The following is a 10514-nucleotide window of genomic DNA, read 5'->3' on the forward strand; positions in this document are numbered from 1 at the left end:
ACACACACACATACACACTCATACACACAACTTCCTAGACTCCCATTCCTCACCTAGGATCTGGGGATGGAAGTCCATGCTCAGTCTAGCTGAGCAGTGATATAATCCAGAGAGGTGGAACTTCAAGTTTATTGAGATCAAAGGATTTGTGGCCTATACAATTTGTTTAGGTAAACATTTTATTCCATATAATTATTTTCTGCGTTTATCTTCTTTTCTCTGTCACGGATCTATATAAAATAAGAACATGAGGTAGCTTTAAAAATAGCACTTTGTGCCAGGCCCCAGTAGCTCACGCCTGTCATGCCAGCTACTCAGGAGGCTGAGATCTGAGGATCACAGGTCAAAGCCAGCGCTCCAATAAACCACCGGAAGTGGTGCTGTGGCTCAAGTGGTACAGCACTAACCTTAAGCTGAAGAGCTGAGGGACAGCGCCCCGGCCCAGAGTTCAAGACCCGCGACCAACAACAACAAAAAATAGCACTTTGTTGTACTCTATTCTTACCATTTTCTAGACCCACGTGCATAGTATAAATGGGAAGGGGCTTAGTTCTGATTTCACTTCCCCTAAGTCATGTCACTGGGGTCAGACAACATGGTCTGAGGCAGCTCGTGAATACAGGAGACTTCTCTACATCTTTGTCTGAACAGTATGTAACCAGTGCTCATTAGTGTGTGTGTGTGTGTGTGTGTGTGTGTGTGTGTGTGTGTGTGTGTGTGTGTGTGTGTGTGTGTGTGTGTGTGTGTGTGTGTGTTTGGGAGCATTATTATTGTTGATCTGATTTGGTTTTGCTTAGCATTTCAATGAAATGGACCAAAGAGATGCTTATGAATTTCTTCTATCCTGGAAACACTGAATTTTCTTTATGATTCATGGATTAAAGCAGAATTATTACAACTACTCTAAACTTCTTTGTTTTCCTAATACCATAGGTAAATGATAATGCAACCAAAGTACATCAGATTTTCACAGGTATCCTCTAGGATTTAGAGATTTCATCTCTCAGGTTAGCATGACTCACAGCAGGATATAGTACTGATTGGGGAGCTGATTTGGGTCTAGGAACTGATAGGAGTTAAGGGGAGGTTTGATTTTTCATTTTTGTGCAGGTCTTCAGACTTGAACTCCAGGCTTGCGCACTGCCTCTGAGCTTTGGTACTCAAGGCGAATGCTCTAGTGTTTGAGCCACAGCTCACCTGCTGTCATTTTGACGGGCAGTTGGAGGGAAGAGTCGCACAGACTTTCCTGCTGAGCTGGCTTTCCACTGGGATCTTTTGGGCACCTGTTCCCAATGGTTTTTACTCCGTTGTACCTCTGGTTAGGTGTTCATGGTTCAAACATAACCAAAGCTGTAGAACAAACTCTATTTTTGCTTTTGCCCATTGGTAACAGAATCCAGAGATACACAGCAGGAAAGAGACTGTGAAGGGGGAGAAGGTAGGAAAGACCTACTCTACCATCCCAGCCCCAGGGCTTGAGACCATCTCAAATGTGTTTCCAGTCTTCAGTTAGTTTTCTGTATGAAGCCTTTTGATAGCACATCTCAGTGATACTTGTGTAATTCCTAATATTTAAGTGTGCTAATTAAAATGTATCATGTGTAATATTTTACTCAGAAAATTTTCAATCCTCCTGTTATTTACATTTTTAAAATGTAGCTGTCTCTTGAAATAAATAGGGAGAATGGGAATAAACATTAATATCTTGAAGCATTCACAAAAGTTAACACCATAAATTAGAATTTACTCCAGCTTTTCTCTATGGTCAGAGAATAAATTGTCTTCCCCATCCCCTCAGAGAATTCCTGATTCATATGTTGCTATTTTCTTTGTTTCTATAAATGGGTAGACTAGAGTGTAAACGGGAGTAAAAAAATTCTAAGAAACATTTAGATGTCTATAGCATACCAATGTGTGTGTAAATGTACATATACATCTATACATATATATGTGTGAATACATGCATGCAAGCACACTCATGGGCACACACATGTAAGAATTGTTACATACTCCATGGGAGTTTTTGTGTCCTCATCATGAATAGATCTTGGTCAGAAATAGTCAAAAAATTTCTCAGCATTACTGTATACTTTGTGAGAAACATCTCCAAGAGGATACTTCTAGAAAGGTGACCTCTATACCTCAGTAAAACAGTTATCTGGAAGCAAAGAACTATGTTTGAAAGAGCAAGGAGTGAGGAGACATTACGAAGACAGGCTGTGGGTCTAACACCCTCCCTGGGTTGCCATAACAAATATACCGACAAGGGCCTTTGGACAACGGGAGGTTCTATTCTTACAGCTCTGTAGACTAGAAATCCATTCCAGCAAGCTATATTCGTCTATTTTCTATTCATATAATAAAATGTTGGAGATTAAGAAAAAGATTTTATATTCCTAGCGTACATTTCTAAATGTTCAAAGTCCAGCGTGAGGTACAGGGGTAGGCTGTCACTGGTTCAGAACCTAGCGAGAGTCACAATGGTGGTAGCCTATGGGAGAAGAGATTACATCTCACAAAAGGAAGCCCAAGAGATTCAGGAGTCATTCATTTGAGACTTGCTCTTCTGTGAATTAAAACTCAGGATCCCAAAAGAACTGCCTTACCCCCTTCCTAGGGAGGATCACTCAGTAACCAGTGCCTCCCTTCGGACCCCACCATTTAATGGTTCATGCCTTTTCTCCAAACTGCCAAACAATGAAGCACCCACCATATTTGCCTTTGGGAAACAAACTGCATACAGATTGGAGCTCTGGCAAAGTTGTGATGGAGGCTTGCTTTCTTTCTACTTTCCTTCAGTACACATACACACACACACACACACACACACACACACACACACACACACACACACACACACACGCACACGTACACACACACCCTGCATTCAGAGAAAGAGAGAGCAAGCTCTGGTGTCTCCTCTTGTAACTACAACAACCCCATAAGATCAGGGATCTACTTTCATGGTCTCATTTACCCTTATTTTTACTACCTTAAAGGCCCACATAATTAATGCCAGCAGAAAATATAATGTTAAGCCTTTTACTTTATAATAGTCTTTTAAAAGGGCATATGTTTTGGGGAAATACCCCTCTAAAATTAATTAGATATCCTTTTACAAAGATCTTTTAAAAAAAGAAATCATGAATGTAGCCAGGCGCTGGTGGCTCACACCTATAATCTTAGCTACTCAGAAGGTTAAGATCTGAAGATCATGGTTCAAAGCCAGATTGTGCAGAAAGACCATGAGACTCTTCAAGAAACTACCAACAAGCTATAAGTAAAGCTGTGGCTCACGTGGTAGAGCACTAGCCCTGAGTAAAAAGAAGCTCAGGGAATATCCCTAGGCCTTCACTTTGAGCCCTAAGACCAGCGCGCGCGCACACACACACAGAGAGAGAAAAAAAACACTGATGTTATATATTGATCATAATTGGTCTCAAAATTATAGAAATATAATAATGAAATGTAGTAAAGAAATGTATCATAACTATTTATCCATCTTCATGCTGATTCTGGGATATAGTAATGTATTCAACTGCTTTGTTTCTGGTATTTTTATGTTCGTAACTCCTAAAGTGTCAGTTTAAACACAATGAAAGTGATTTTCAATTTCAGAATTATTGGTAGACTTAATTTGCTAATTTGCAAAGATAATTTGAGAAGAATGAATGAAACACTCAGGCTTATTTAAGGAATTTTTCCCAATTTTAATTTTAATTGTGTAACTAAAAGAACTCTCGGTAGCTTTCTGTACTAAAAAGTCTTACATTTTTAACTTTTTGTGACCCTGTCTATATCTTAGTATAAAATATTTTCTATTTATTGATCAATTATTTATTTATAAATTAGTAATTTATGATACCTTTACTTAAATTTTAACTCAAGGACATAAGTTGCCTACATTTTTATTATCCATAGAACTACCCCAATCACCCCTCTGTACAAATCTGAAGCAGTCCCCCAGGGAAATATAAGCTGTTTGACATACAATTTGTTGTGAAAGTGAACGGCCAGATTTCAGAGCTCGTTTGGTCTTTTATTCTTGCACCCTTGTTTTCAGTCTCAAAGGTCTTAGTCAAGATATTTTCCAAAGCAAATTATGTTTTGTCCTTTTCTGCCCTGCTCCTGTCCCTGTGGTGTGTAATGCAGCAAGCTTCATCTGTTACAGTTGTCATGTTGAGCAAAGCTTTTCTATCATCAGGTTTCGTGTTGTATAATTTCTGACAGGGCAATCACGGGGGTATGCCAGCGTTATGAGTTCTGACAAACGCACCTGTTCATGAATCACCCCCACAGCGCCTGTGCTGCTCTGTAAGCAAGTCTTCCTTTACATTCTGTTCCCACACCTGCCTTGGCTTTCAAAAGGTTGGAATCAATTAATGTCCTCTAAAACTTCCTTTAGTCTCTTCTACACATGATTACTTTTCACACATCATTTAGAATTTTATATAGTTGTTCATTTTCTCTACTTCATACCCAATGTGCTAAATATGTTGTTTGCTTCCAATTCTGATTCATTTTTTCCTGATATTTTGCTCATTAGACTATGATTTTTCCATCTCTGTTCATTTATTCTTATTTCTTTTATTCAGCATTGAGTATATCCCCTCCTCATTTGAGCTTAATTTCAGCATTGTTTACACTAATTACTATGCATTCACTAGGAACAATAGCACTATAAGTTTTGAAATGCACTTTGCACACATAGTATTAGTATATGTAGAATGTGATTCTTATGCTTTTCTAAATATTCATTATGTCTAGATATTTTCAGGAAAGCTGTTTTTCCTTTGTGTATCTTAATAGATCTTATTTCATTTAATTTTACTAAAAACATAGAAGTTACATATTTTGGAACTTAAATGATTTGTTCATATGTATAATATATAATCAAGTTTTATGACAATCCTTAAGACTTCCTTTCTAACCCTAAAATGTATTAAGTAAATGAGGTTATTTAATTGTACAATGCCATTCTGTACAGGATTTACAATGAGGAAACTCCATTTTAATGTATTACATACACGCAAGGAACATAAGTAAGAAGATCAAGTTGTTCAAGGTTTATGTATGCAAAACTATTTGCCATTCTAACAAGACTTAATCTGTATGGACCTGATGTCATGCAGTGGAGGTAGGAAAACCTCATACTCATGAGGGTGACATTCATCAAACACAGGGCAGGACTCACTCCTCACAGAATAGAGCAGTCACAATCGTAGTATTCCTGAGTTTATCTGAAACACATTGCTGCTTTTATAGGGGATGGGACCAGGGTTTGAACTAAGGGCCTCCCCTTTGCTTGGCTTGCTGGATCAGCTAGTGTTGCACCACTTGGGACAAGCTTCCAGCCTGATTAGTTTTATTGCTCATTTGGAGATGGAATCCCAAGGACTTTTCTGCCCAAGTCCGTCAAACTGCAAATCTCAGCCTCTTGAGTGAGTAATAAGTACCAGCCACCAGTGCCAGCTCTGTGTGACATTTAAAAAAAAAAAGAGGAACCATCTTAAGCAGACAATGCAAATTGTTAATATGTGCTTAATGCTTTTAGTTTGTTCATAAATCAATTATATTATTTTTCACTTTTTGTCAGATCCCACAATTTAAATAATATAATATTTTTTCAGAAAAGAAAATAGTAACAGTGACTTTCGGCTTCTAACAGAGCACATAAACCAAGATGTTAAAAATCCACTGTGTGTTAACAAGTAAAAAAGTCCAAGAAACTGCAGAACTTAGTTCCCTAGAATGATCAAAGAGGCGGGGGTGGAAAAGACAGAGAGAACCAGGTTTCTTCAGAACCTAAGTTCATGAGAACTCAGCATTGCAGGAACCGACCAAATTGGAAAATGTCAACCGATAAGGGAGAAACGGTTGGAAGCTCTGGAGAGAAAAAGCTGAAGAGAGCCAGGCACCCCTCCATTTTTGTAAGTTTTACTTCTAGATCCATGACAAGCTTTTGGCCTTAAAAATCAATGTAAAGCATTGTTCTACTTTACAGACACGAGGAAGAATGGAACGTATCTGAAAATATGTCAGGCTTTCTCTGCAAAAGTTGTCTTTAGTAGGAAATAGGTTATCACAGAGAAGATGGGAAGGAGCCAGAAGGACACAGGAAAAGAAGGGGCCCAGCTGGACGCCTGCGATTCTGCACCATCCAGGGCATTTGATGCACACAGCGGAGCCCAGGTCGCTGAAGACTGAGACCCACTCCAGGCACAGCACAGGCCCCTCCCGCCCTCCTTCCCACCCCAGGAGGAAACCCCAGCCTGCAGCAGGAGCTCCACCTCAGCCACCCCCAGCTAGAAAACTACAACGCTGCATAAAAGACTGAAGAAACCTACCCAGCCTGAGTGGCCTCAGAAACAGATTCTAATATGGCAAGGAGTATACTTGACTCTCCGAGCAGAGATTTGAAGGAACTATGCTGTAGATACTAAAGACAGTGAACAAAGTAAGTTCATATGAGATAAAAACAGGCATTGGAAGCATAGAAGCATGTAGGCAAAGAAACTTTGCTTCAGATTCTCTCTCTCTCTCTCTCTCTCTCTCTCTCTCTCTCTCTCTCTCTCTCTCTCTCTCTCTCACACACACACACACACACACACACACACACACACACACACACTGGCAGCAACAGAAATAAAGAATGGTACAATTCACATTCCTAAGGAAACAACCCATGAGCCTGAGGATATTTCTGTGGAAACTTCCAGAACTGGAAAGTAAAGAAAACACTTTTAGGACAACAGTAACAGGTGCAGTCCTAACACATGCATAATGAATGTTCCAGGAAGAGAGGAAAGGGAATGGATGGGACATTTAGAAATGTTTGAGACAATGTGGGAACGTCCCTCAACTTCATGCTCTAGATCCAGGAAGCTCAGAGAACACTGAGAAAGAAAACTGACACAAAGTCTCCACACATTGGACACAGAATACTAAAACTATAGAAAACATCTTACAAATAGCAATCCTTACTGTTCCTAGTAGAGAAATCATACATTAATCTATATTGGAATAAATATAATAACTAAGCATGACCTGTCCTTTGAAATCATGCAAGTAAGAACAAAGTGCATTTAAACATGAAAGTTTTAAAGGAAATGTCTGCCAATCTGGAATTGTTTCCTTTACAAAATTACCCTTCACAAGTGAGGAAAGGCAAGAAAAATAAAATGTTTTTATTCATAAAAATAGAAGGATCTCATTTCCATTCTAGAAAGGAAATGACAGAAACCCAAATCTATTCAAAGAAAAAAAGAGCACGGGAAAAGTATGAAGTAAAGTTGTATGTCCCTGTTCCTAATTGATCTAATATATAATACTTTGATACCTTGTTCAAAATAGTAATGACAAGATACTAATCTTGCATGATTTTCCATGGCTGCAGATGTTTATGTAGCTCACATCTGAAAGAACAACAGGTTTGACACAAAAGAGATAAAAATAGATTGTTTTATTATCAAAAGGAAACTTGCACTATCATGACAGTGCTATATCATTACTTCAGATTATTTATAAATATATATTCTAACAGTTCTGACCAAGGAAAATTATCGGAGCCAAAAAAGGTGCATTCAGTGATAGTTGCGAGAAAATCTCCATCAACTGAAGAAAAGTGTATCCACAAAAGCCCATAAAATATGATGAAACTCAAGAGGTTTCCCTATTAAGCTTTCTAACTAACATGGTAGAATTGGAGTAATTGTATTTCTGGTGTTTGTAGATGGGCCGTGGCTGTGGAAACAAGAGCCCGAAGAGCAGGTGATAACAATACGTAAATAGATTGGGATCTGCAGGCCCATAGAACTTAATACTCTCTCTACTTATGAAGCCCATCCTGATATCAATTCCAGCTTAAAAATACCAGTGTGATCACGATGCTTTGAAGTTCGAAGGGCAACGTTCACTAGAGTGTTTGTGAGTTGATTCTCTTGTAGCTGGATGTGAATGCCCATTACGACTGCAGTTGCTTTCTAGTCAGGAGTTCTTATAGCCTGACCCTCTTCAGAGTTCTTCTCATGTATTGGTTTGTCAAGCCCTTTGTGGGGTTCATGTGTTAAAGGACGTCTATCCCTCAAATTTATTTTCAACGTTCATCTAGAGCAAATAAGTTGCAGTCGCATCTGTGTGACATTTTCGCGTTGTAATGGATGTGGTGTAGGAAGCAAATTGTACTCTGTAAGGAAGATTTAGCATTTTCAGTCTCCGAGTCTAACAATAGTCAGTTGTTCCTGGTTATGACAAACGGTGCCGGTTATAAAAGGAAAAAAAGACATCGTGCACACCACGCCTCAATTATGGCTCCTCAAACAACACAGTACACTTGCATTAACTCCTCGCATGTGTTTCTTTTGACAAGCAAAGTGGTATACGTTTTTGACCACTAACTGAAAACTGAGTTGGCTTAGCACTGTTAGAAATATTTTCTTGTATTAAATTATGTCACTTTATTATTAAAGTGCACTTTTCATTTCATTGTAAGTGACCTCTTCTTTCATAGTTCAGTGTACTCAACCCTTGGTCTGGAAACTGTCAGACTGCAAAATAAGAAAAAGCAATCTGGTTAAAAATAGTCATGATGTTTTAATTTTTCCAAAAATCAAAATGATAAGGAAAAGTATAAATTTAAGACAATGTAACAAGTATTCAAATTAAGCAGCCTAGTAACATGCTTAGCCAGTTTAATACAGCTTTGTAATTTTTATAAATAGCACTATAATTCATGTTAGATGTCATATTTGGATTTTTTTCAATTGTTGCTATTATACATTCCTATATATATGCTATTATATACACACACATAATATTTATAGAGTCATAGAGTCAGGATGTAGCCTGTCATGATCTAACTTGATAACTTTATTGAGAATTTAAATGATTAATCAGAATTAAGAAATAAGTCTATGTCTTTTTCCTATTTATTTTCCCAAAACAAATACAAAAATATGTTATTTACCTTGGACTCTGATTGCTCTATTATCACTCTTATGGCTTTACTAATAAAAGGCAGAGTTTTTGAGTAGATTTTCTTTTTATTTGGGACTATGTTTACTTTAATGATATAAAAAGAGGTGAAGTACAAGACATTGTTAAAAGAGCAAGAAAATGAGTATCTAGTATAATTATCATTGTTCAAATTATAGTTTTCTCTTTGGTCCAGTCTCCTGTCATGTTTTAAGTGTGATTAAATAGCATTTTAAATACTGTCATAGGATGGAACACAATGATGTCTTCTATTAGAAGATGAAATGGAAACAAAGATTTATGTTTGTATTTACATAGATATATTTGTCTGAAAACCATAAAAGAAGACCCAACAAATACCATTTTCTTGATTATGACAAAGGAGTTCATTAGGCCAAAGTTTTAAACAAGATGCACAGGACAATTAGTGCCGAACAAAACCCCACAAAGACAGGCCATCTACAAGGAAGACTGCAGTCCTTCTTTGACCATACTGATCTGCTTCATTTGAATATGCAAATGAGCATTTTGCATTCATAAAATTTCTAGCAGATGCAATAGTAAACAAAAATAGGACCTTTCCAAATCTACGGTTTGACGGCATTCATTTGATTTGTGCTGGATGCATGGGCACAACATGGTGGTGCATTTTGTAAAAGTGGTAGTCAGTTACACATTGATAAAAAAAAAACAAACTAGAACATCCAAAAGAGTTTCCACCTTTATAGGAAAAACAAGACTTGGGTCATTAGACCTTAATAGCTTTTAATGTCTTGGGACATTGAAACAATTACCACTTGGAGAAAATGATTTAGCTAGCCGTGGAAGCTATTCAGGAACATTAAAGACTTACAAATGTTTTTCAGATTTGGTCTGTGAGTTTTATAGCCATCTGTGGACAGCTGATCGGCCTCGATGTTGGGCTTGCTCTGCAGGGTATGGAGCTCGTCCTAGAAAAGCAGCACACTCGTTTAGTCCTCTCATGGAATATAGAAGTATTTAACAAAATGTCCAATGAGCCTCTCACGTGCGCACCTATTCAAATGAAAAGAAATCTAAGAGTCACAATGTCAGTGATGAAACGTGAGTCAAAATCCCTGAAAGGCCAATTTCAACAATGTCTCCCAATAATTGTTTGCCAAGAAATCCTGCTAATTCAGATATCAAATCTCCTGTGATTCTGTGATTTTTGAAGCAAAGTACTTCTTTGGAAATGTTGCCTCCTTTCTTTTGTGATGTCAGCGCATTACAGGAAGCTGTGAAAATGTCTTGGCTTTCTTCAATTTCCATCTTTCACTGAAAACCATGCATCTGTTCTCTGCGCACAGCTTCTCAGCCCCACTGCAAATAGTATCTTAAAATAAAAAGGCAGGTGCTGGACACTTGTGAGGGCAGTAAGACTCATCCACCCTGTGCTCCACACAGCAACATTCTTCCTTGGCAAGCTTAGCAACAGCAGTGGAGTTCTGTTCAACGCTAAAAGCCCAGTCTTCTGCAAGAAACCAACCGTACCTTACAGAGCTCTGTGGGCCATTGATAGG

This window comes from Dipodomys merriami, unplaced genomic scaffold (assembly GCF_024711535.1).
Source record: "Dipodomys merriami isolate MVZ:Mamm:240054 unplaced genomic scaffold, mDipMer1.0.p SCAF_81, whole genome shotgun sequence".
In the NCBI taxonomy this organism is placed as follows: domain Eukaryota; kingdom Metazoa; phylum Chordata; class Mammalia; order Rodentia; family Heteromyidae; genus Dipodomys; species Dipodomys merriami.